Genomic DNA, 26,942 nt, shown 5'->3' on the forward strand with positions numbered 1-26,942 from the left:
CATCTTAGAGGAACATTTGTGCTTCAAAGACTCAGCTGAGCAGAACTTCCTATCAGGGCCATCATTACCCATGGCCATTCAGAGCAATAGTGAGTGCTGGCGGTCACTCAGATTTTCCCACAATAAGGGAAAAATGAAATTAAGCTAGGGGCAGAAGACAGGAAAGGCAAGAGAGGTATCAAATACTTTTTATAGAATGTGTACTATAAACAATCCTGAAGCCTACGTATAAGAAATTCTAAATCAAGAGTTTGTTCTAAGGATGAAAAACTGTCCATGGAAGGAGAAAGAGGAAAGAAAGATTCAAAACTCCATGAAACTGACATTCCCAAATTTTCCCCAGAATTATCTAGTCACCTGTCCTCTTAGCTGTTTCCAAGATAAACAAGAAATATCTTTGAAGCTTAACTATGCTTGTTGGCCCCAAGGGCTCAGAATTTGATACTAATTTAACCTGTGAATACCGTGTTATTTGTACCAGGGCTTCATTCACAATAGTTATATCCCTTTAGGCCCTGGGATAATTTAAAAGACCAAAGTAGCTCTTGTTTACTGACTCACAGTTATTAACCTACAGTGAGGTGAGTGAAGGGCAACAAGGCATTTGAGAAATAGGCATTGGGTCATTCCATGCCTACCTCAAAGGTCTGCAACATTTTTCTCATGATATATAGATACTACAAGAAATCTCTTTCCCAGCACAGAATCTTTTAATTATCTTTCCATTCCCACTGTCTTCCAAGAAAGCAATATAATTACCCATATCTTATGACATGTAGGGGAGTGGAGAGTATCATAGAGAATAATGGGATCAATTGGTGGTTTGCCACTACGAACTCTGCTCTTTGACCTAGAAAGTTACTTTCAAGCCCATTAGGTGCTCTTGATATCGTTTGGCACTCATGCATAATAATAATATAAATAATAACATAACACCTTGAAATTACTATTTCACAATGCTGTGCTAAACACAGCGCACGTGTTAATTCACTTTACCTTCACACAACAATATGATGAAAAATCACTGTTGTTATTGTTTTACAAATGAAGAAAATGAGGCATAAAGGGTAAGGTAACTTGATCAAGGTTAAAAAACTAGTAAGTGAAGGGCTAGGTTTCCACTTTGGAAATCTGGCACAAGAGTCCATGTTCTTAGTAATCACACTATTATTTCCCTTGAGCCAGGCTCATTGATCATCGGATTTGAGGGTCTTTTCTCACATGGATTCTACACATTGAGTATTAGAAAAAAAGTAATATATGACAACGTGGATAAAAATATCTGGAGAGGCTATAACCTGACCCCGCTATGCTTAACTGGAGAGGTCAGAATTCCAACTGAAGACACTCTAAGTCATCAAAGATAAATGATTGTTAAACAAATATCTGACTTGAACAGAGCCACATTTGAACATGGCCATTCTAAATTTTATCTGTCAAATTTTATTTTTTATGCACATTCCCACTTTTGTGGTTCCAAAATAAAGCTGGATTCCATTTATACATGTCCAACAGACAAGAAACATTTTTCCAGACTATATATTGCTGAGATAAAGGCAACCATATCTGTTAGGCAAAGTAAAGCTATTAACAAGAAGTATACAGTAAAATCAATAAACCAGAGGGATTTGCAGTTGGTAACTGGTGTTTCTAGATAAACCAAGGGTCCACCTAAAAGGTAGCCACACAAGGGTTGTTGAAACCAGTGCGCACATTCATGGAGTCTAAAGGTGAGTTTTCTAATCATTACTCGGACAATGAAGCAATCTTGGGAAGGGAGATGTCAGAGAAAGCACAGGGCCATCCTGTCTGCTCAGTTTTCTCTGCATAGCAAGTCAGACTTTTGCTTTGCTTTCAATTTTCTTTGAAATAGAAAGTCCTACCATTGCACTCAATTCTGATAAAAGTGATCTTTTAAATCTTGCCTCCATGTTCTGTCCTTGACCTTCCATCTCTCTAAGGTGCCCTTCCCCACATTGAGTCCAAGCTCAAATATCAATCAGTGGGTGGTAAACAGAAAATGAGACCAGGGGTCTTGAGAAGTGGGTTTTTTAAATAAGAAAAACCCTGAGCACATTTGTAGGCAGAGGGAAGCTGGGTTCCACATGTTAAAAGAGAGAAGCAGATTTAAAAAGCAAGCAAGGTTGAAGTTGTCTGCAATTCAAGTCACAAAAGAAGAAGAAAGAGTTAGTCTTGGAAAGGGGAAGATGAGATTATTATAATCTTGGGGTGAAGATCTACAAGGGATTAAACAACCTGGAGAAATTTGGATACCCATTGACCTCCCACAGCCACCTCCAAGAAAAAGACATTTTCTCACCTTCCTTATGGGAATAGAAATGTGAGGTTGAGAAGAAAACACTCATTCCTTCCTCAGAGGTATAAAGATGAAAATTATGCCAAATTAAATCAAGTTGTTGAAAATGCTCATATAAAATGCTTCCTATGCTTGATTTGAAATGCCAAATGTAGTTCCTGAAAATGAAAGCATAAACATACGCTCAAAAAAAGATAAATACGTTGTAGATGCTATTTGATACGAGACAAGGGTGGGAAAGAGACAATGAAGAAGCCACTTGTAAGCACTCTACTCATTCATTTTCTGGATGGGTCAGAAAATCTGTGAATTGGCCCTGCAGACCTGTGAATATTTTCGTGTAAGAGAGGCAAGTTGCTTGAATTTGTTTAAAGCATTTACCCTAAGCGCATGGCCCTGTAGACCTGTGAATATTTTCAAGAGAGGCAAGTCACTTGAATTTGTTTAAAGCATTTACCCTAAGCTCATGGTATATCTTAAGGAGTAAAACTGCACAATTTCACAGAAGGGAAAATTCTGACCTTAGCAATATGTGATGTCCCAGTGGATATGAGGATTAAGTGTCTGAACAGGCCGTTAGTATACAGCAGGGAACTTACAACCACCACTGAGGCATGAAATGTGAGAGGAATAACAAGGCATGTTCAGGTTATAAAAGGCAGCATTAAATGTTTGCTGATGTGATCATAAGAGCTGAAGTTTTATCCATGACACACTCTATATGCATAAGAGAAAAGTAAGGATGAGACTGGGTACTGAGTATCAACACTGCCAAAACAGGAACCAAAGAGAATGGAGAGACAGAGGTGTAATATGCTGAACACACATACAAAAAAAGCAGCAATGTTGAGATCCACTTGACAACAATCGGAGAGAACCCAGACAGAATTTGAGGATTTGTAAGGCTAGAAAAGAACAAAATGAAACTGCCAGAAGGGAATGTTTTCATCTGCCAACCAAAGCAGAACAATGGGAAAAATGGCAGGCATGCTATGGTTTTATAAAACAGATGCTGCTTCTGGTTTCTGGCCCATGTTCCTGACTAAGCCAGTTCTAAATACATCATGCAATTTGCCCCAGTGCTGGATAGGGGACACCCCGGAGCTTTCTAGGAGCTGTATAGCTCAATGAGAAAGAGAAAGGAAGAGAGATCAACACTACGCGGTCAGGTTGTTAATGCCAATGAAGTCAAGTTCTTGGATCCTCTTCCACACTGTTAAGTTCTCACCTAGTCCCTTGGGCTCTTGTGGTGTTTGCTTCTTCATCATAGAGGGAGAGGTTTGGTAATGGGTTCTTACTATACCCAAACTCTACCAAGGTATTGAAAAAGTGTGTATAATCAGCCATTTTAATCCTTGTTAAAGCAGACAATATAAAAGGTTAAATAACCCCAGGAATCCCACTTGAAAAGTGAGCGTTATAAGAAGATTTTAAGATTAAGCAAAAATAATGGCGTTAGTCCTGGTCTCAGGATGTAGACACCATGCAAGTCAAAGGAAGCCAAATTTGATAATGTAAAAATGAAAGCACTTCAGAAAATAGCTTTGCTACAAAATTCTCAGTGGCAGTCCAGGCTTCAGATAAATACTTAATCTTTTGGGAAATTCATCCCAGTGGTAAATCTAAAACAGTTGATGTTCATCCCCATTGAGACTAGATAGAAAAGGCTGGGGAATCACATAATGCTTTTGTACGTGATAGGATACTTTCATTGCAAGCAACGGAAACAAATACGGCTAGCTTAAGCAAAAAGGAAATTTATCAGAAGGATCTTGATGAGAAGGCAGAAGCCAGGCTTAAAATTTGGCAGTTCCAGGTATCTAAGCAGCAGAAAGTTCTCAAAGAGCCTCTGCCACTTGTGTTGCTTTACTCAAGATTTCCAGTCCCAGAGAGAGTCTACTGAGGTTAGCTTGGGTCACATGTCTGCCCTCTGATAGAGAAAAGTGGAGCCACCTTGGCTTATAATCTTTCTAAGAACAGTCCATTAAAGAGAGATAATTTCATAGAAGGATATCAGAAATTGTTATAAAAGGATGACGGATGTTGGGAGTGAAACAAACAAAAGCAAACACCTGACTCATTTTTTTTAATCTTGATGTAATAATTTTAATGCAAAAACAACTATGAGCTATTGTGACGGATACATATAAAGAGAGAGTAAGGCAAACCCACTGTGATTTTATGTATCCACTTGACTAGACTGTAGCGTACCCAGACACTGGGGGAGAATTATTCTGGTTGGGTCTGTGAGGGTGGTTCTGGATGAGATTAACATTTGAATCCATAGACTGAGTAAAGTAGATTACCCTCCCCAGCATGGGTGGGCCTCCCCTAGTCACTGAGGGCCTGAAAAACAAAACAAAACAAAACAAAAAACAACGCTGGTCTTCCCATAAGTTAGACAGAACTCCTCCTGCCCGACTGCCTTGGGCTGGGACATCAGTTCCTCCCTGCCTTTGGATTTGTGGATTTGAACTGAAACATTGGCTCTTTCTGGATCTCAAGCAGGATAGAATTCAGAGTAGAACTACACCATTAACTTTCCTGGGTCACCAGCTTACCAGCAGCAGATCTTGGGCTATCTCAGGCTTCATAATTGTATGAGCCAATTCCTTATAATATATACTTTCCTCTCTCTCTCTCCCCCTTTCTCCCTCTAGGTAGGTAGATAGATAAATAGATAGATAGATAGATAGATAGATAGATAGATAGATAGATAGATAGATAGATCGATCTATTGGTTCTTCTGGAAAACCCTGACTAATACACTCACCTCTCCAAAGTTAAGGATATTAAAGTACATGTTTTTCCTCCCCTGCTGTACTTAAAGTAGCCTTGTTCTATAGTTATTTCACTAATACTGTACATCATTTGTCTTCTTGTAGTCTAATGAAGCAGGCCCAGGACTTATAATTGGAAAACTAATTTGAAGTTCTAGCTTTGACATAATTTAGTCTTGGGAAAATTGGAAAAACTTTTAACCTTCAGTTTTCTCATCTGCGAGATTTGGACAATAACGCCTTTAAAGCATAATGGTTTTGAGGAGTAAATGACAAAACTAATGGAGAAGTATCCAGCTGACACCTAGTAAACAGTAGGTATTTAATTAATGTTTATTACATCTAATATACTGTATACATCAGGGCAGGGTCCATGTCAACTACTTTCTTGTCTATACTCCCCAAAATGCTGAGCATAGTAGACACTTAATAAATACTTGTGAGTGTATTAGCCTGTTCTCATCCTGCTAATAAAGACATACCCGAGACTGGGTAATTTATAATGAAAAAGCGGTTTAATGGACTCATAGTTCCATATGGCTGGTGAGGCCTCACAATCATGGCAGAAATGAAGGAAGAGCAAAGAGACATCTTACATGGGGGCAGGCAAGAGAGCTTATGCAGAGGAACTCCCCTTTATAAAACCATCAGATCTCGTGAGACTTACTATCACAAGAGCAGCATGGGAAAAACCCACCCTCATGATTCAATTGCCTCCCACCAAGTCCCTCCTCATGACATGTAGTGATTATGGGAGCTACAATTCAAGATGAGATTTGGGTGGGGACACAGCCAAACCGTATCAGTGAGTAACAATGAAATATACTGATAGAATGCTTTATTATACACATTCCTATGTGCATGGAATAAAAAGTGTGAATGAATGGAGTCAACCAAATAATATCAGCCACTACCACACAGCATGTGATTGCAACACAGACGTGAGCAATTGGACAAGACAACTACAGTCTTCTAGAAAGAGAAATTCAACACCCTGCTAATAAAAGTGTGATCTTCAAGATAAATGACAGGGCTGAAAGTATGTGCGGGGATGTGTGATACGAGAGATTTTCTATCGTCTTCAAATAATCAAAATTGAAGTTAAAGCTGGTGATTTCTTAAATGTTATTGACACAAGCTCTACTGAGCATACCATATTTTACAATCTCCACTAAATGTCATTTCTCAATGAAAAATAATCTACTAACAATTGAGAAAGTTAATATTTGTGTCTCAAACCCCAAGATTTTAAGAATCAACTATTCTAGTGTAATCCTAACTATTCCTTTGAATTGTGTTTACACAACCTGAAAATAAACAGGTTTTTTTGATGACAAATAACAGAATTAATAGAATGAATTGGTTATGTTGACATTGTGAGGACACAGCCACAGAGAAAGATACAGAGTACTAACTCCTGATGCAAATATTACATTTTCTAATGTCTAGCAAAATTTGAAATCAGTTAAAAGAAAAAGCCCCATGGAATAAAAAGTATAAGTATATAAATTCCTTAATATTCCAATCCCATCATTTTGGGAAAACTGAGACTCATAAAGAATACAAAAATTTCCCATTTTTACAGGACTGGTTTTGAAGATGATTCAGATTATCTGATCATTCTTTCACCAAATACCACTTAAGTATCATCTGGTACCAGACATTATTCTAAATGCTAAAGATGCAGACAGAAAAGGACAGTGCTCTCATAAAACTTATGTTACCATAAGTAAGTAAATAAATAAATAAGAGAGTCCTAGATAATAAAGAGTGCTATAAAGATAACAATCTGACCAGGGACGGTGGCTCACGTCTGTAATCCCAGCACTTTGGGAGGTCAAGGCAGGTGGATCATTTGAGATCAGGAGTTTGAGACCAGCCTGGCCAACATGGCGAAACCCCATCTCTACTAAAAAATACAAAAATTAGCTAGGTGGTAGTGTCGTGCGCCTGTAATCCCAGCTACTCAGGAGGCTGAGGTGGGAGAATCCCTTCAGCCTGAGAGGCGAAGGTTGTGGTAAGCCAACATCAGGCCACTGCACTCCAGTCTGGGCAAGAGAGTGAGACCCTGCCTCAAAAAAAAAAAAAAAAAAAAAGTGCCAGAGGGTGATGTGGGTGCCTCTTTAGAGGGAGTTTTCAGCCAAAACCTCTCCAAGAAAGCAACATTTAGCTGAATCAATGATCACAAAGAACCAGTCTTATGATGCATACTTGAGGGAAATATGTTCCAGGCAAAGAAACAGCAGGTGCAAAGTCCCTGGAATGGCACACACCTGATAGAATTGAGGGACAAAGAGAAACCAGTGTGGCTGGAGCGTATGCATGAGAGGAAAAGTGGCATAAGACTGAGGTGTTTATAGCCATAATGAGAAATTGGGATTTTATTTGAAAAGCAAAAGATATTCCCAGTCTAATGTTCTCAAAGTCCCTTATCATGAAGCTGAACTTTTTCTGGCAACAAATGGCTCCCTTCTGCAAAAATAACTAAAATGCAGGTTTGACTCCTTTGCTGTAGGGTTTCATTTATCTGTAACATGATGCTGTTCAGTAAGCCAAATGGTTCCATAAAACAGATTTTCTTGGATGGCCCAATCCATTTAACCTACGGAAGGTGTGCCATTTGTTTCCCCTGAGCTAATGCAAAGTTGTATGTCCAACTTGGACATTATGTAGTCGTCTGGGAAGGGAAAGCCCAGCCAGTGAGTAATGATGGATGGCTTGCCTCTGAGGAGCATACTTCCTCAATGAATCTGTACCAGCAGCGCTGGGCCTTCCAGCTTCTTCCCTGGACCAGGGGCCAACTTCACAGCCTCCTTAGAGGCAAGAAACATATTTTCTCACATTTTTTTTTCCTCCCTGAGAAACACAGAGAGACGGCTCTGTTCTAAATCAAGCCCCCAATCCAAGGCTTGCCTGCATGCTATATTGGAAGGTAAATGAAACAAGTGAAAATTGTTTTGATTTAACATCCAATGGAGTTCGAAACTCATTCAGGCATTCAGTGAGTCATCGAGGCAAGTGGTGATCATAGGAATGGCCAAAATAAAATGCTATCACAGGTCATTTTCATTTTACCCCTCTGGTAATTATTCGTTATAGCAAATAGGACCCATTTATATGTGGAGTTTTCTACTAGCCTCTCACCTAGATTAATTCCTCCACAACATCAATTCCATCTCTAGATGAGGATCTATTTTATAAATCTTTACCCCATCTATCTCTGCCAAGCAAAAGGAAGAGAGAAATTAGAAAATTACAAAGCACAGGTCTTGGTCTTGATCTCAATGTGAGAAAACAGGCCTTTCCTTTGTAGCCGTATTCATTCTGCAAAACTTAATTATCAAACTCATAAGGTCTCAGAAGTAAATCAGACACTGAACAAAAATAATGATCATTCTAGAGAACATTAATTATAAAACAATGTTCCATGGAAAAGAACAATAATAATAACAAAGTACCATTTATTTAGACACTTATTTAATGCCAGCCACCATATTATAAGTGCACTAAATATATTCTTTTATATATTCCTCAATATGACCCACTGAAATGGGTGACCTACAAAGGGACAGAAGTATAATTCTGGTCTTTATGACTGCAAAGCATATACTCTTAACCCAAATTGGAAGATATGTTAGTTATAAACTTTTTGTTGGAAGTGAAAAGTTAACGCTATGTTAGGTGAATTAAAAAGTGATTGTTCTTCTCTGCGTTATCTCCTATATTGGGATCAGAAAACTATAGCCTGCTGGCCAAATCCTGCCCACAACCTGATTTTGTAAATAAAGCTTTATTAGAACACGGCCTTACCCATTAGTTTATATGTGTTCTATATAGCTGTTTCTATAGCTGTTTTCATGCTACAACAGCAGAGCTTAGTAGAGAACATCTGGCCTACAAAGTATAAAATAATTATTGTCTTGCCCCGTACAGTAAATATTTGCTGTAGGATTTCATAAAACTAAAATTAAAGATACCAACAGAAAACTGTGTGGGACAGAAAACCCCTGCCCCATATCTCCAGTAATTCCCTTCACATGAAGATTTAGCTTCTCTGTGTCCTGGGGTATCCCTGCCATAAACAAATGGCTAAACAAAATGGATATTTTGCATGGTGTAGTTGATGCTGTTGATGCCCTTGGCAAGATTTGCTTTACCTGATAGTAGTGTCTTCATCCTCCGGCTGTTCTGAGTCTGACTAATAGCAGCTCACAGATGCATTCTTCTCATGAGAACCCCCCTTAGCAACCTGAGTGGAGTCACCCCCTGAAAATGCTTGAGAGGTTTTGCTGTCCTTCCAGGGGCAGCCCATCACCAGTGATGAATGGATATTAGAATAATAGAATATAAAATGCTAGCTCTTCCTTGCCTCAAAGTAGGACAAGCCTGTGGTGCCAAAATCCAGAGGTTCCTGGGGAATGAGGCAGAGCTTTTTCCCCACGGTCTCCTGCTCTCCTGCTTCCTTCATTTCTTCATGGGTTTCACCTGGGAGCCCTTCCTCACCAAGTCCCTTGCTGAAGAATCCCAGTTGTAGGTTCCACTTCTTAATCACCTGCTTAAAACACATGGTGTATACATGGGAGACGTATTTAGTTACTTATTTATTTATTATACTTTAAGTTCTGGGGTATATGTGCAGAACGTGGAGGTTTGTTACATAGGCATACATGTGCCACAGTGGTTTGCTGCACCCGTCAACCGGTCATCTACATTAAGTATTCCTCCTAATGCCATCCCACCCCCCGACAGGCAGTGATGTTCCCCTTCCTGTGTCCATGTGTAGGAGAAGCATTTATTATGTCTATACATAATTTAAGAGAAATGCATGGCAACATGGTATGTATTATGCAATGGAGTTGGAAAGAAAGAGATGGAAGGAAGGAGATGTGGCCTAGTGCTATTCTACTATAAGTTGGTGCAATCCTCTTATTTCTTTCCTTTCCCCACCAGGAACATTAACTGTCACCCCTAGGACAGCACATTTTCTGGCTCCAGGCTTGATGACCATAGACGCCAAAAGAAGCTTTCATCAGGTTGACTACATTGATGGATGCTGCAAGCTTTGTCAGGCTACCCCCAGTCAGCAGCAGGCTCAGAAAGAGAGGCAAATGACAACTGAACATAAAAGAAATGGTCCACTTAAAAATGTATTTTGTATCTGCTTCCCAGCCTGACGTGCGTCTTGCCATGTCGACCTCAGAAACTTACTGGGGTGAAGAAAATAAGTACAGTTTTTTCTTCTTTAAATCAGTGCACAAGTTCTCATATACTTTTTAGCTAAATTATGTTCCTCACTCTGTTCTTTTGCTTAGATTTCTATAAGACTTAAAAAAACAACTTTCTTGGGGTCCCTCTCTCCTGCCACAGTCCACCCCACTGCACCCCATGAGATACCGTTCTCTCCTTCCAACACATTCACACACCCCAGTATCCACACCCCATTGGAATGTCTGTTAATAAACGCCCTGAGGCATTCTCTTTAGCTGAGCAATTAAGAAAAATTTCTAAGAAACTGAACCATGTGTGACCTAAATTGGCTTTCAAAATGCTTTTTAGAGCTGAGGGAGCTGCATTTGCGGCATAATCACCTTCCACCTTGACATTAATTATGCACCATGGTGTTTAGAGAGCAACTCCGAGCCAGGAATACAAGTGTTTGTAAAGTAAACATGTCAAGCAAAACAGAACATTGTAAAATGAAGAAAATATTGAATCCAAGACTGTTATGATCCATTTCTCTACTCTTTTCTTGGTGGTTGTTCCTCATAAATCTTCTACATTCACCTACAAAGGACTGGCATTTCCTTCCTCAAAAAGAGATAAGGTGACTCAACAATACTTATAGTTTGGATTTCTTGAAAGAGAAAAAGAAAAAAGAAGGTGCTTTTTTCCACTTTGTGGTTGAAAATAAAAAGGACTTGCTGATTTAAAGAGTTGTACAGCCTTGGGGAGCCTTTAGGAAGCATTCTGTATAGGAACAATTCTGTTTCAAACAGCCATATGAACTGCAATTTCATTCCCTTTCTTCGTTATCAAGGACATTTGCATGACAGCAGGGCCCTAACAGTTCCTGAGTTTACCTATTCCTAATCCTTATTTCTTCCTTTAGCATCATTAGCCCTTGTAGGTGACACCTTTATTAATTGCTACACATAAAGCTTCAATGTCACAAAGGATCCCAGGTTTAGCAAGATACTTAATGAAAATATTCCACTATTTATAGGGAAAAAAATCTCAAGACAGTATCTAAAATATTCAAAAGATTCCAGTAGTTTTCAAAATATTTTAGCATCTCTTCAACTAAATCTCATGACAAAGCCCAATTAAAAAAACAAACAATGGTCAGGCACAGTTGTGCATGCCTGTAATCCCAGCACTTTGGGAGGCCAAGGCGAGTGGATCACAAGGTCAGGAGTTCAAGACCAGCCTGACAAACATGATGATACCCCGTCTCTACTAAAAATACAAAAATTAGACAGGCGTGATGGCGCGCACGTGTAATCCCAGGTAATCAGGAGACTGAGGCAAAGAATTGCTTGAACCCAGGAGGCGGAGTTTGCAGTGAGCCTAGATCACACCACTGCACTCCAGCATAGTCGACAGAGTGAGATTCCATCTCAAAATAAAACCAACAACAACAAAACAGGCCAGGTACAGTGGCTCAAGCCTGTAATCCCAGCACTTTGGGAAGCAAGGGTGGCAGATCACTTGAGCCCAGGAGATTGAAACTAGCCTGGGCAAAATGGCAAAATTCCATTTCCAAAGAAATAACAAAAAAGTAGCCAGGCATGGTTGTAGGCCTCTGTAGTCCAAGCTACTTGAGAGGCTGAGGTGGGAGGCTCACCTGAGCCTGGGAGGTTAAGGCTGCAGTGAGCTGTGATCATTCCACTGCACACCAGCCTGGGAGACAGTGTGAGACAGTATCTCTGAAAAAAAAGGAGAGACAGAGAGAGACAAAAGTGGAGCAGCCCAGTTGAGACAGACGCTACCCACTGTACACACATCCATCCCCCATGGTGATTGTGTCAACAACTTCAAGGAACTCTCAGGGTACCCGCCAAGCTCAGTTTGGAAATCAATGGTTTAAACCGTACACAATATATTGTTGTCTTCTAGATGAAGGATTTATGCTCACTGACAATAGGCCCATTAACTTTCCTTTCAAAACCATTCTACAGAAAATCATCTCCATCTAGTAAGATTTCACTCACTGGATGACAGTTGAAATACACTTTTTTGGGAAATATGGCCTTTATGTCTTTAGACGTACCCATTGATAAAACATCTCCACCAGGAATCTCAAGTTGGGAGAACCTGTGAACACATTGGAAGATTATAACATTGAAGAAAAGTAAAAACATCAAGGAAGTACTTATTGCTGTGAAACCCACAAAACTCTTTAAAAAGTCATAGCTCTCTACAGGTGAAAATATTCACATTTTCTTTGGAAATAAAATACATTTCGTTAGGAAGGAAATTAGCAAGTGCCTGAGACTTGTGAATGATAATTGGAGCTAACCGGAGGTTTTACAGTGACTGAAAAGGGTAATTCTATAAACTCAAGTGTAGAGTAAGATACAGGAAGATGATTTACTCGGTAAGAGATAGACCAATTCATATGAAATTCAAAGGAGCTAAGATAATGTTTAGCTAGCAAAGAAATAATATAGAAATTGAATTGCATTTATATATTTGAAATTCCATTAAGTAAGAGAAGAAGTATCCTTGTTTTGTGTTGCCCCAAGAGGAAAGTGAGTGGAGTTTACAAAAGGCCAGATTTTACACTAACATAAAAAAAAACCTTTCAAACTACAGTTGCCAGGTGATAGACAAACTTGAGAAGTAATAAGTTTTTAATACTAGAAGGATAAAAGTAGAAACTGATAGACCTGATGGGGATTCTTAAACAGATGTGTTGCTGGGTTTACAAGACCTTAAAAGTCCTTACCAATACTCAATACAAGTATTCTAATTTGATTGCATTAATTACTAGCAGAAGTCAAAATATATTCTATCAAAAGTCATTAAAACATTCTTATATTACCAAGAGTGCTCTAAGCCTTCATCAATTTGATGAATGTGGCAGAATCCACGTATAACATAACAAAGACAAAAATTGGGAGCATCTTTGAGAACTCTGATGTGACTTTCCAAATGGTTGTAAATGAGTTTTTCTCCTCAACATTTAAACTCCTCCTGTTGTAACCGTAATAGAAGTACATTGCCTGATGTGCAGGGCAAGTCAATATGCCAAGACAGAGTTGCAGCAGAGAAAGAGGTTTTAATTGTAGGGCCACTGAACAAGGGGATGGGAGGAAACCTCAAATCCATCTCCCTCAGGAGTTTGGGCTAGGGTTTTTAAGAGTTTGGGAAAAGGCCAAAGTGTGGAGATTTGTTGATTGGTTGAGGAGTGCAGAGTAAAGTTATAGGACAAGGAGAAGAAGAAACTGCATTCTCATGCTGATTCTGTTTTTCTGTGAGGGTCTTTAAACATCCATCAGCTGTTCTGCTGAAATTCAAGATCCATTTAAGCAATTCTTAAACAAAAGCTTTAAGATTCTAACACCAGAGATCTATCTATCTAACATCAGAAATCCTATCTATGGGAACAATGGGGATGCAAATGGCTAGTATCTAATGTTACCTGACTTTCAGTTCCAAAGAAGTGGGTCAAAGTACAGCCTCATTAATGCTTAATCATAATTAAATTTCTGTCAAGAATTCTTGCTAACCCTGTGAGATTGGCTTTAATATCTGGTCACAGTTCATTTAGACATAAAACTAGTGTATTAGTCTGTTTTCACACTGCTATAAGGAACTACATAAGACTGGGTAATTTATAAAGAAAAAAAGGTTTAATTGACTCACAGTTCCGCATGCCTGGGGAAGCCTCAGGAAACTTACAATCATGGCAGAAGTTGAAGGGGAAGCAAGGCACATCTTATATGGCGGTAGTTGAGGAGTACTGCCAAACACTTCTTAAACCATCAGTTGTCATGAGAACTCACCATCATGAGAGCAGCATGAGGGAAACTGCCCCCATGATCCCATCACCTCCTATCAGGTCCCTCCCTCAACATGTTGAGGATTACAATTAGAGATGAGTTGACACAGAGCCAAACCATATCATTCCACCCCAGTCCCTCTCAAATCTCATATCCTTTTCACATTTCAAAACTAATCATGCCTTCCCAACAGTCCCCCAAAGTCTTAACTTATTCCAGCATGAACTTAAAAATCCAAGTCCAAATTCTCGTCTAAGACAAGGCAAGTCCCTTCCACTTATGGGCCTGTAAAATCAAAAGCAAGTTGGTTACTTCCAATATACAATGGAGGAACAGGCATTGGGAAAATGTTCTTGTTCCAAATGGGAGAAATTGGCCAAAACAAAGGGGCCAAGGCCCCATGCAAGTCTGAAACCTGGCAGGGCACTCATTAAATCTTTAAGTTCCAAAATAATCTCCTTTGACTCCATGTCTCACATCTGGGACATGCTGATGCAAGGGGTGAGCTACCAGGCCTTAGGCAGCTCCACCCCTGTGGCTTTGCCAGGTACAGTTCCCTCAGCCACTTTCACAGGCAGGTATTGAGTGCCTGTGGCTTTTCCAGGCGCATGGTGCAGGCTGTCAGTGGATTTACCATTCTGGGGTCTGGAGGATGGTGGCCCACTTTTCACAGCTCCACAAAGCAATGCCCAAGTGGGGACTCTGTATGGGAGCTTCAACCTCATATTTCCCCTCTGCATTGCCCTGGTGGAGGTTCTCCATGAGGGCTCTGCCCCTGCAGCAGACTTCTGCATCCAGGCATTTTCATACATCCTCTGAAATTGAGGGAGGGGTTCCAAAACTGAACTCTTGTCTTCTGCACACCCACAGGCCCAATACCACATGGAAGGTGCCAAGGCTTGGGGCTTGCACCCTCTGAAGCAATGGCCTGAGCGGTATCTTGGCCCCTATAAGCCATGGCTAATGCTGCAATGGCTGGGACATAGGGTACCATGTCCCAAGGGTGCACAGAGCACCTGGGTCCTAGGAAAACGTTTTTGCCTCCTAGGCCTCTAGGCCAGTGACGGAAGGGGATGCTATGAAGATCTCTGAAATGCCTAGTGACATTTTCCCCATTATCTTGGCTATTACCCTTCAGCTCTTCATTACTTAAGCAAATTTCTGCAGGAGGCTTGAATTTATTGCTAGAAAATGAGTTTTTCTTTTCTGCTACATGGTCAAGCTACAAATTTTCCAAACTTCTATGTTCCACTTCCCTTTTGAACATAAGTTCCAATTTCAAATCATCTCTTTGTGAATGTATATGACTGTACACTTTCAGAAAAAGCCAGGTCACGTCTTGAATGTTTTGCTGCTTAGAAATTTATTCTGCCAGATACCCTAAATCATCTTTCATAAGTTCAAAGTACCACAGATCTTTAGGACCTGGGCAAAATGCCAGCAGTCTCTTTGCTAAAGCATAGCAAGGGTGTGACCTTTGCTCCAGTTCACAATAAGTTCCTCATCTCCATCTGAGACCACCTCAGCCTGGACTTCATTGTCCATATCACTATCAGAATTTTGGTCAAAACTGTTCAACAAGTCTCTAGAAAGTTCCAAACTTTCTCACATCTTCCTGTGTTCTTCTGAGTCCTCCAAACTGTTTCAACCTCTGATCATTACCCAGTTTCAAAGTTGCCTCCACTTTTTTAAGTATCTTTATAGCAATGCCCCAAACTCCCAGTACCCATTTTTTGTCTTTGTCCATTTTTACACTGCTATAAAGAACTACCTGAGTCTTTGTAACTTATGAAGAAGAAAGGTTTAATTCTGCATGGCTGGGGAGGCCTCAGGAAACTTACAATCATGGTGGAAGGTGAAGGGGAAGCAAGACACATCTTACTTGGGAGTAGGAGAGGGCAGGAAACTGCCAAATACTTTGAAGCCATCAGATCTCTTGAGAAGTCACTCACTATCATGAGAACAGCATGGGGGGAACCACCCCCATGATCCAATCACCTCCACCAGGTGATTCCTTGACACATGGGGCTTACAATTCAAGAAGAGATTTGTGTGGGGACACAAAGCCAGACTATATCAAATAGTAATCATATATGTCACTTTTAAAAAACATAAATATATACATTAGATTGTTATTCTACTGAAGGCATAACTTGAGTACTATGGGACACACACACAAACCCCCACAGAAAGAAAAATAGCATTAAATCATAGAACCTCATGATTGTTTTTCTGGTTTTTCCCCTACACACTCTTTAACTTTGTCTGAAAAGCTCAGTATGACTTCCATAGTGTTTGATTTCAATAAGGCTCCCTTTCCCCTCCCTTTGTAAAAATCAACAACAACAAAAAATTTCCTTCTCTAAAGACACCTTTCTACCTCAGTTCCCAAGTCACATATTTCTTCCTCAGAGAGGCCTTTCCCAACCATTCAATCTAAAGAAGTACTTCTTTTCATTTATATTTATTTGTTCTTATCTTGTTTTTGACCAAATAATTGATTTATTTTCTTAATCTTTGAGTCTGTGCTAAATTAATAGTTCTTTATTCGTTTTCTTTGCCATTGTAAATTCAAGACCAAAACCACAGAATTCTCAATAAATATTTGGAGAGAGAATAAACAAGTTCAAAAACATAAGGAGAACATTTCCTGAGGTTGATTTTAAAAATGTCTCTTATTAAGCTTTTCAAAATGTACAATCCTCCAGGTACAGTGGCTCACACCTGTAATCCCAGTACTCTGGGAGGCCGAGGCAAGTGGATCACCTGAGGTCAGGAGTTCAAGACCAGCCAGCCTGACGAACATGGTGAAACCCCATCTCTACTAAAAATAAAAAATTAGCCAGGTGTGGTGGCACATACCTGCAATCCCAGCTACCTGGGAGTCTAAAGCAAGAGAATTGCTTGAACCTGGAAGGCGGAGGTTGCAGTGAGCCGAGATCATGCCATTGTACTTCAGCCTGGGCAACAATAGTGAAATGCTGTCTCAAAAAATATATATATAATCATTTATTTTCAAATTTTTTTTACATTAGTTACCTTTGTTTTCATTTTCTTAATTTAATTATAAATTAATAATTAATTGAATAACTATTATGTGCTGATATCACACAGGTATGTGGAATATTAGTAAATGCACATGATATCATGTACTCAAAATCTTACATTCTATTTATATTTATAATATATACTCAGACAATGCTTTCTAAAATAAGGCATTAAATGATATTCTAGACATAGAAAACATGGCATAATGTGGTACCATAGGAGAAGGATGAGAAATACCCAATATATTTCTAAGTCTCCAATTTTTTTAAACTTTGTGGTAGATAGATTAGATAGATATATAGATAGACAGATAATCTTACTGCAAAATAAATGTATGTGACATATTTTGAAATGCCTGCCACAGAGTCAGCAGAATGAAGTAAGCCTGCAAAGCTATCTTTTGTAGGATAAATTTGCATCTGCATAGAATTTCCATTAATGCAGCCAGACCTTCCCTTTCTAGGCCTTTCCAAGATCTAGGAGAGTTTAATAGAGTCTGACCCCTTTAAAGGTCTGAAAAGAAACATTTACCATTTATTCTCTCTGAGGGCTATTGCCTATGAGGCTTCATCTACCTAACAAGACCACCTTCGCTAGCCAATAGCCATCCTTTCTCCCTCCCATTACCTGTCTTGCCACTGTAACCTGGTTTTGGCCATGCTCTAAGCCTGAATTTTTTCTGTAACCTCAAAGTAGTATATGAGCTTTCGTACCCCATTAACAAATTGGTTTTTCATTCAGAAGCCTCCCATGTATACACATTAAATAAATTTGTATGCTTTTTCCCCTATTAATCAATCTCTCATGTAAGTGATTTTCAGCAAACCTCCAGGGGGCCAACAGCCTTACCCCTCACAATATAAACATACATATATAACTGCCCAATGGATTCACTTTGCCCGCTGCCTAAACAGAGCCAATTTATCAAGACAGGGGAATTGCAGTGGAGAAAGAGCAATTCACGCAGAGCCACCTGTGCAGGAGACCGGAGTTTTATTATTACTGAAATCAGTCTTTCCGAGCATTCAGTGATTTAAGTTTTTAAAGATAATTTGGCAGGTAGGGGCTTGGGAAGTGGGAAGTGCTGATTGGTCAGGTTGGAGATGGAATCATAAGGGGTCAAAGTGAAGTTTTCTTGCTGTCTTCTGTTCCTGGGTGGGATGGCAGAACTGGTTGAGCCAGGTTACCCATCTGGGTAGGGTTAGCTGATCCATCCAGTGCAGGGTCTGCAAAATATCTCAAGCACTGAAATTAGGTTTTACAATAGTGATGTTATCCCCAGGAGCAATTTGGGGAGGTTCAGACCCTTGGAACCAGAGGCTACATGACCCCTAATCCGTACTTTCTAATCTTATAGCTAATTTGTTAGTCCTGCAAAGGCAGACTGGTTCCCAGGCAGGAAGGGGGTCTTTTCAGTAAAGGGCTATTATCAATTTTATTTCAAACTATGAGCTGAATTCCTTCCCAAAGTTAGTTCAGCCTGTGCCTTAGAAAGAACAAGGACAGCTTAAAGGTTAGAAGCAAGTTGGAGTCAATTAGGTCTGATCTCTTTTACTGTCATAATTTTCTCAGTTACAATTTTTGCAAAGGTGGTTTCACCTACATTTATGTGTGTATGTATGTATATGCATATATGAGACAGGTATGTGAAAGACTAATACAAGGTAGTGCACAGTAAGGGTTACATGAATATTGTAAAATAAGTTGATATTACACGTAACTTTCAATGTATCGGTAGTCTTCAGCTTATTAAATAAACTTACTAAAAGCAAATTTTCAAAAATGCTTATAAATACCAAAACATATATTTTTGTTTATTTACTAACTGTTATCTACCATATTTACTGTCCTCGCTGTTTTAGCCAGTATTTGACTTGGAAAAGAGAAAAACAATCCGTTGAAGGAAGAACCTTAGGAAGGCACCTGACTTAGATGTCAGATGAAACTTTCAGAAGATATATAGACTAAGATCTCAATAGAAATTCCTCAAGAGGGCAGGCAAATGAGAAGACATTCCAGGCAGAGAGAATGTCCAGGCAGAGAGAGAAAGTCAGGAAGTGAGAAAGATGTGTCTTCCAGAAACAAAGAAATGCCATATGGCTGGAGTGTAGTATATTTGGGGTTGATGAGGAGCAGAGGTGGAAAATGATGAAAGTAGAGAAGTAATGCAGAACCAAATCATGAAAACTCACTTAAGCCAATTTCAAAGTTTGGAGGAACTTAGCAATAAAGAGTTGCTTTTGAATATGTCATGAGCAGTAAGGAAGCTTGTTTATTGCCAAGACTACTCTTTCTTATGATGTTTAATGAGCCGTTTTACACCTGAAGCAAATATGGCAAAATGTTATGATTTACTTAAAGAGAACAGCTTTGTAAATAATATTCTTTATACTTTTATGCTATGTTTAAATTTGCATAACACAACTTAAGAGAGGTACAGACTAATGCATAGATCAATCCAATAAATAAGGACCTCCACTTTCCACTTTCATATCTCCAGTATTATTAATGGAAGGAAATTTTGTATAAAGTCCCAACAGTGGTCCTCATTTTAACTCTTAGAAAGCAGAGGCATTATATGTTTGAGAGTGCTTGTCAAAACACAGTTGAAATAATGGTAGGATTTCCTGCTTACAGCAATTCATAATGTCTATCAATGTATATCAATGGAAACATGTTATATGAAAATTGTAGGCAGGAAATTGGATATGCCCATAATATACCCAGAGGTGCATTTATGCCTATTAAGCATCTTTCTTACATAAGCCTCTACTTATTGATATTGCTGAATCATTTCTACCTGCTAACCTAAGTCCTGGCCTTCTGTGGCCAATGGAAGATGTCTAAAATTACTGTGCATCAGTCTTTCACTTCAAGTATTTCTGAACATGTATGTGTAGTAATGTATAGCCAGCGTTTTCCCATTGTGCTTTGCTTTTGAACTTCTAAGCATAACCCAGATGCCCAAACAAAGAAAGGTGTATGCCTAGGGAGGGGGAGTTTGTCCTGTGAAGCATGAACCAGCCTCACTACTTAAGGTAGTTCTCTCCCTTTCCTTCTAACAAATTTAAGTCTCTGCTCCAGATTCTGAAGATTAGATGTCATTCTTCAAAAACAATTTAAAATGTTTGTTAAGGACTTCTCAGCATTTAGTTATCAAATTACTCAAATGCTTAGCAGTCCTCAAATCATCCGTGTCATTCCAAGATCATCTCTATCAACCAGAAATGATATAAAATTAAAGAATTATTATGGACAACCATAGTAATTATTTGGTAATGGCTAAGTTAGTAATGGCTCTATGGAATCCTTTCCAGTGCCTTTAATTCCTCAAAAATGGTGGCCATGACATTGACAACTTGACTTCTGAGACGTGGTAAAATATTGGCAATGACCTATGCCCAAAAGTTCTGCTTTGAACTGTAAACAACAGAATAGTTTTCTTCTTCCACGAAACTTCAAAATATATATATAGAAGAAAGACTTAGAGGCATGGTGGGATGTCTGTCTCCTTTGCATACTATAAAGCCAAGTTTCCCATCTCTAGAATATCATTTATTGCCTACTTTTATAGAGAGCTATTTGTGTTTCTGCTTCTCTAACTAAACAATACACTCCTTGAATGGAAGAATTCACTAAGGTTTTTTCACCTTCCAACAGGTGAAATCCAGCAATTAACACACTGCCTGTAACAAAGCAGAAGCTCAGAAAATGCTAACCAACCAAAATTGGCTTGAAATCATCGTTTCCAGAATAATTAGGCTTTGTGGAAAATCATTGCTGAGTCAGAAATTGGCAAGTATCATTTTATACCCTATTGGCATGTGGTTCTCTCTCCATTTCTTTCTTCCTTTTTTTTTTTTTTTTTCTTTTTGAGGAGTCTCACTCTGTTGCCCAGGCTGGAGTGCAGTGGCCTGATCTCAGCTCACAGCAACCTCCGCCTCCAGCATTCAAGTGATTCTCATGCCTCAGCCTCCCAAGTAGCTGAGATTACAGATATGTGCCACCATGCCTGGCTGATTTTTTTATTATTTATTATTATTATTATTTTTAGTAGAGATGGGGTTTCACTGTGTTGGCCAGGCTGTTCTCAAACTCCTGACCTCAGACAGTCCACCCACCTCGGCCTCCCAAAGTGGTGGGATTACAGGCATGAGCCACTACGCCTGGCCTCTCTCTCCATTTCAAGGTGGTTCTTTCAAAATGAATCTGCTGAGAGCAGAACCCAGGTGTTGATGGCAGCTGGATGTATCTATTTTCATCAATTATAGAAGTTCCAAGGTGGTTAGGCTGGCAAGTTAAAATTAAGGTAAAAAAATTTTCCCAGTTCTCTAGCACAAAGACAGAAGAAATCTAAAATTAAAGTTTTAATATCTGGTGAAGACATGAAATTTTAATATTACATAAGAAATAAGGTTTGTCTAAATACTACAATAAGAAATAAGGTTTGTCTAAATAGTTTTGCCATGTTCCATGGAAATGAATGCTATACCAAACTTATTTCAAACAGAAATTTAAAAGTTCCTTACGAAGTGCAAGAATTGAGAGCCTGCACTTTCTATTATTCTTGTGATCATCCAGCTACATACCCATGATGAATTTTCTTCATTAGTTTTGCCTTGACAGGAAAATATAGCTGGCTGAAGTGGCCGAAGCATTTACCCTTTCAAAAGTAGTATGCTAAGTTTACATGTATTCACTTTAATTCATTTTTATCCTCTTTTTCTTCCCATGTGATAGTAGAAATTGTGTTCTCCACCCATCACTACAGAAATAGTCATCAAAAATATCTCAAAACATAATGGGTCAGAAGTTCTATGACACCCAGTACCACAAGAATGTGAAGAATCTTATTTACAAATATGGTATGCAAGTTATTCTAGGAAATGAGGGTTCTAACTACCACATAGGTCAAATGTATTGCTGCTATTGGGAAACAGAGAGAGTCCGACGTAATAGTCATCATGGCTGTAATGAGAGTTGGAGAGGAAGGTGTGAAGGGAAAACAAAGTTGCATAAAAACCCTTGGAGTTTTCGGAGAGCCAGAAGAATAAAAATTAACCTGGAGCGCAGAAGAACTGACGCAGAAAAACAACCTGAAAGCCATGGAGAGAAGTACAGGAAAATTCCAAAGATTTCCCTGAATATGTGTAACTGCAATTCCCTATCAAACCTAGAGCATGATTCATGATTTAGAAATAATTTGGGCTTGTTTTTTCCTCATTGTGAAAGTAATAATTCCCCTGTGTGAAAACTGTGAAAAACAATTTAAGGAGTAACTATTACCCATTATTTAAATCCCCAAAGATAACTTCCATGAAAATTGTGTTGTATATCCTTCCAGACATAGATACATATTCATGTTTTATGTAATTGAGAACATATTAAATATACAATTTTTATGTCCTACATTTGTTTTTCCATTACCATTAAAAACTCTCTTAATACATCATGTTATGGATGTAATATTGTGTTAAATAGCTCAATGTTAAATATTTTTGTTCTTTCCAATGATTCACAATGATTTTTTAAAAACCACTGGGAATTTATGATCACCAAATCTGGAAGCAACTAAGATGTCCTTCAATAAGTGAGTGGATAAACTATGGTACATCTATAGAATGTAACACTACCCAGCAATGAAAGGAATCAGATATCAAGTTCATTGCAAAGACATGAATGAATCTTAAATTCATAATGTATATTTGCTAATAGGTTGGGGAAAAGGTTCCGACCTAAATAACTAGAAATGACATAAATGCCTTGTAAGACTGAAGGCTAAAGAAAATACACATAAGCATTCTACTCTCACTGATAAAATTGTCTCCAGGGGGTTATGAATCGACAATTCTAAAACCATTATATATATGTAGGGGATCGGTCAGGGTGGTGAGAGAAATTATAAGGATAAAGTTATAGGAAATAGACACAAACTTTCTTGGAAGGCCAGGAGGTTTGCATGGCTTCAGCAAAAGATTTGGCTGAAGGCAGCCTAATTCTGTTTACCTTGAGTTGATATCAGAAGAGCAAATAACAAGGGAATGTGGGGGAGTTTATCTAAATAGCTTGTTTACTCATGTGGTCCTAAGAATGACCCTTGATCATCTGTGGGCCCATGACTGCTCTCTACTCAGGAGGTTGGCAATCTTAATTACCCTCTCGTGGTGTTTACTCGAGACCTTTGTCATTTAATCTGTACTAAATAAATGCAAATGTTGCAGACTCAGGCAGCAGAGCCCCTTAGCCACACCGATAGGCAAAATATCTGTGTCAGTGTACATCTTTCATCCATCGCTGGGTCAGGGTCTGCAGATCGGACCTGGCATATATATATTGGAATTGAAGAAATTAAATAAATACATAGTGAATGATGAGAATCTGGTTTCTCACTGTTAAAGTATAAGGTTACAAATAAACCAGAGGTAGAAACTAAATGATCCATGTAACAACAGATTAAAGACATCAGCATGAACTCAAATTTAGCTTAATATAGATATGGATGGTTACATATTTATTATTTATAGCTATGTATATGATCAGGGGTTAGTATATACACATATATTTCCTTGCTCCGTCAACTGAAAGAACCTAGACACACTGACATTTAGTAGCAACAAGCCCACTTAGTGCCTGAATCTTTGTTTCTAATACTATTCTTCAATAAAAGGACAAGGGCTCCTTGGATGAATTGCTGAATCTGGGACTGGGGCAAGAAATACACAAGATGACCCTGTAGCATATAGTCATACCACAAAGTAAGAAAGAGCTTTAAAAAATACAACGATAAGACATGTCAAAATGACACAGACATCAACTAAAAGAGCTTTCAGCAGTCAAAGTTGATACAATTTAACTAACAAAATAAAGTAATATTGGATTTTTAGCTCAAAACATAAAATAACTATCTATGCATCTATACCCTTATAAATAAATGTTAAATAAACTTGTTAATAGGAGAAAAATAGATATGTCTTCCATAAGGAAATATACCAAGTAATTTATGTAAATATCCTGCCCTTGCATTTGACAATTAATTTTCTTATTCTTAAATGGGAACTACTTTCAGTGACTTTCTTCCAAAGAGTACACTGGGAGAAGGGGAAAGAAAACAGTAACTTGACAGTAGAGAAACATGATAAACACTACCTTAACCAGGTGACCGAGGTCAAACTCAACAGTGATGCCATGTTAACAGTAAGCACCCTTGAAAAGATGTGATGATAATGGCACTTTATCTCTGTGGTCTTCTTTCCAAAACCCACAAGTTCCATCTAATCACATTTTTAAAAATCAGAAAAATTTCAACAAAGGGACATCCTATAAAATATGTGAGCAGTAGGCCAGGTGCGATGGCTCATGCCTGTAATCCCAGCACTTTGGGAGGCCGATGCAGGTGGATCACGAGGTCAAGAGATCGAGACCTTCCTGTCTAACACAGTGAAACCCTGTGTCTACTAAAAACGCAAAAAATTAGCTGGGTGTGGTGGTGGGCACCTGTAGTCCCAGCTACCGAGGAGGCTGAGGCAGGAGAATGGCGTGAACCTGGGAGGCGGAGCTTACAATGAGCTGAGATCATGCCACTGCACTCCAGCCTGGGCAACAGAGTGAGACTCCATCTCACCAAAAAAAAAAAAAAAAAAAAAAAAATGTGAGCAATACTCCCCAAAACTGTCAAGGTCATCAAAAACAAGAGAAGTTTGAAAAACTCACAGCTTAGAAGAACCTAAAAAGACATGATGACTATCTGTAATGATAACCTAGATAGGATCCTGGAGCAATAAAAGGTCATTAGATTATAACTAAGGAAATCTGAATACAGTGTGCATTTTAGTTACTATCAATATTGGTTCATTCATCGGGACAAACGGATCTTACCAATATTTATATTAGGGGAAAATGGATGTAGTACGTATGGACACTTTCTATACTATTTTTGTAATTTTTCTGTAAGTCTAAAACTATTCTAAAGTAAAACGTTATGTTTTAAATAATTAAGAATAATATTTTGGCCCCAAAGAGTTGTTCACAGTTCTGATTATTTTCTGAGAACTGGAATTACTGATTAGAAGTAAATTATTTTAAGGGGCCCTATTGCCAATTACTTACCATTACTTTTGCACTAATTTAATATGTCAGTGACAATATTTGAGAGAGTCTGTCCCTCTGTAAGAGCCCTGATTAAAAGTGACTTAGATGTTGAATCTTCCTCACAGAAGCCAACTAGCCAAAAACGGATAGTTTTATTCAACCTGAAGTGAAATAAGTCAGTATAACCTAGAAGATAAGTGCTCAGGGTTGAATGATGCTGCATGAATTTGTATATGGCTCCACTATTTTCTTACTGTGAATTTGGGCAGGTTATGTAGCTGCCTTAATCCTCAGTCGTTCCTACCTGTAAGATGACAATAACCAAATAACTCTACTATATGGTTTTGAGGACAATTAAATAAGGTAATGCATACCACCTAATTAGTACCATGGCTGGCACAAAGTAAGTACTTGCTCTCAGTTATTGTTATTGGTTTTTCCTTGTTCACTCATTTATTCAACAAATATTTATTGAAGAACCACTATGTGTTAAGCACTCTGGAAGGTCCTGGAGAGACAGTGGTCAACAAGACACAATCCTTGCCTCTAAGGAGCTAACGGTCTTGCAGTAAAGTCCCAGACATGCACAAGAAATCACAATCTCATGTGATGAGCATGTAAATAGACACCCTGATTCCAGGAAGCAATGGAAGCATATGGCATGATCATGATCAAGAAAGCCTCCTCAGGGAAGTGGACAGATGAGCCAAAATCTAAAGGATTTTGTAGGATTTAACCCAGTGGTGTTCTGAATCCAGCACACATCCACTCTCTAGGACCCGTTGTGCAGATTTCTTCCCAATTTTGTGTCCAAAGACATCACGTGGGTAGCTTGATCAAAGTCATGGTGAGAATGTTTGTACCATGAAAACCATCAAATGCCGCAAATCTGGGATCCTCTTCTTCTCCTCTCCCAAAGGCAGTTGTTAAATGTTTACCAGCAAAACACTGCATTAACCAATCAAATTCTGAAGGACGAATGTGGAGGGAAGCAAGGAGCATGGTGGATTTGAGAAACTGAGAGGTGTTTGTCTGAGCTAGAGCAGGAAGGGATTATAAGGATAAAGAACAAGTGGGAACCAAATCATGTAGCCCTTTGTAAACCAAACTAAGATATTTAGAATTTTTTTCTGAGGGCAATGGGGAGCCACTGAAGGGTGTAGAGCAAGGCATCAGAAGTGGTTTGCACGTTAGAAAGATTCCCTCTGGATTTGAAGAGCATAGTATAATTGAGAATAGACAGGGTGTGCTTAAGATTTTATGGATATATAGATTACTTGGATTTGTTAATTATCTTTGTCTCCACAGGGTGGTATAATTAAAGTGCCTTTATCAGTTAATATATCAAAATGTTTGTATTTTTTTGTGTTTCCTACCTGGATTCTTTTAAAGTTACTTTCTTAACAAACTGTCACAAAACAGTAGACTGAGACTTAACACTTTTGACAGTTTTATTACATTTCTAACAGTTCCTAGAAAATTTTCTTCTTCCCAATCCTACATTTATTAAGAGAGCAAGACCTGAGACTGTGAAATAAATGAAAAGGTTGCTGAAGGGAACAAGGTAAAAGATAACAGTCTGAACATGAGTAGTAGTTGTTGTGGTTGTGGCAAATGGCTTTGAAAAATATTTAGGAGGTAGTTCATGATGATGGCATGAATGAGGAGAGTGAGAGGCAAGGAAAAGTGAAGAAAAATGCTCAG

The 26,942-nt window shown here is 38.7% G+C and overlaps 1 long non-coding RNA gene across 1 annotated transcript in view; it reads right to left on the reverse strand.

Annotated features, from left to right (window-relative positions):
* The window catches only part of LOC126958562 (uncharacterized), a 169,992-nt gene that overhangs the window by 73,710 nt on the left and 69,340 nt on the right, over positions 1–26,942 (reverse strand). The gene's annotated exons all lie outside the window — the stretch shown is intronic.

This window comes from Macaca thibetana, chromosome 7, assembly GCF_024542745.1.
Source record: "Macaca thibetana thibetana isolate TM-01 chromosome 7, ASM2454274v1, whole genome shotgun sequence".
NCBI lineage: Eukaryota > Metazoa > Chordata > Mammalia > Primates > Cercopithecidae > Macaca > Macaca thibetana.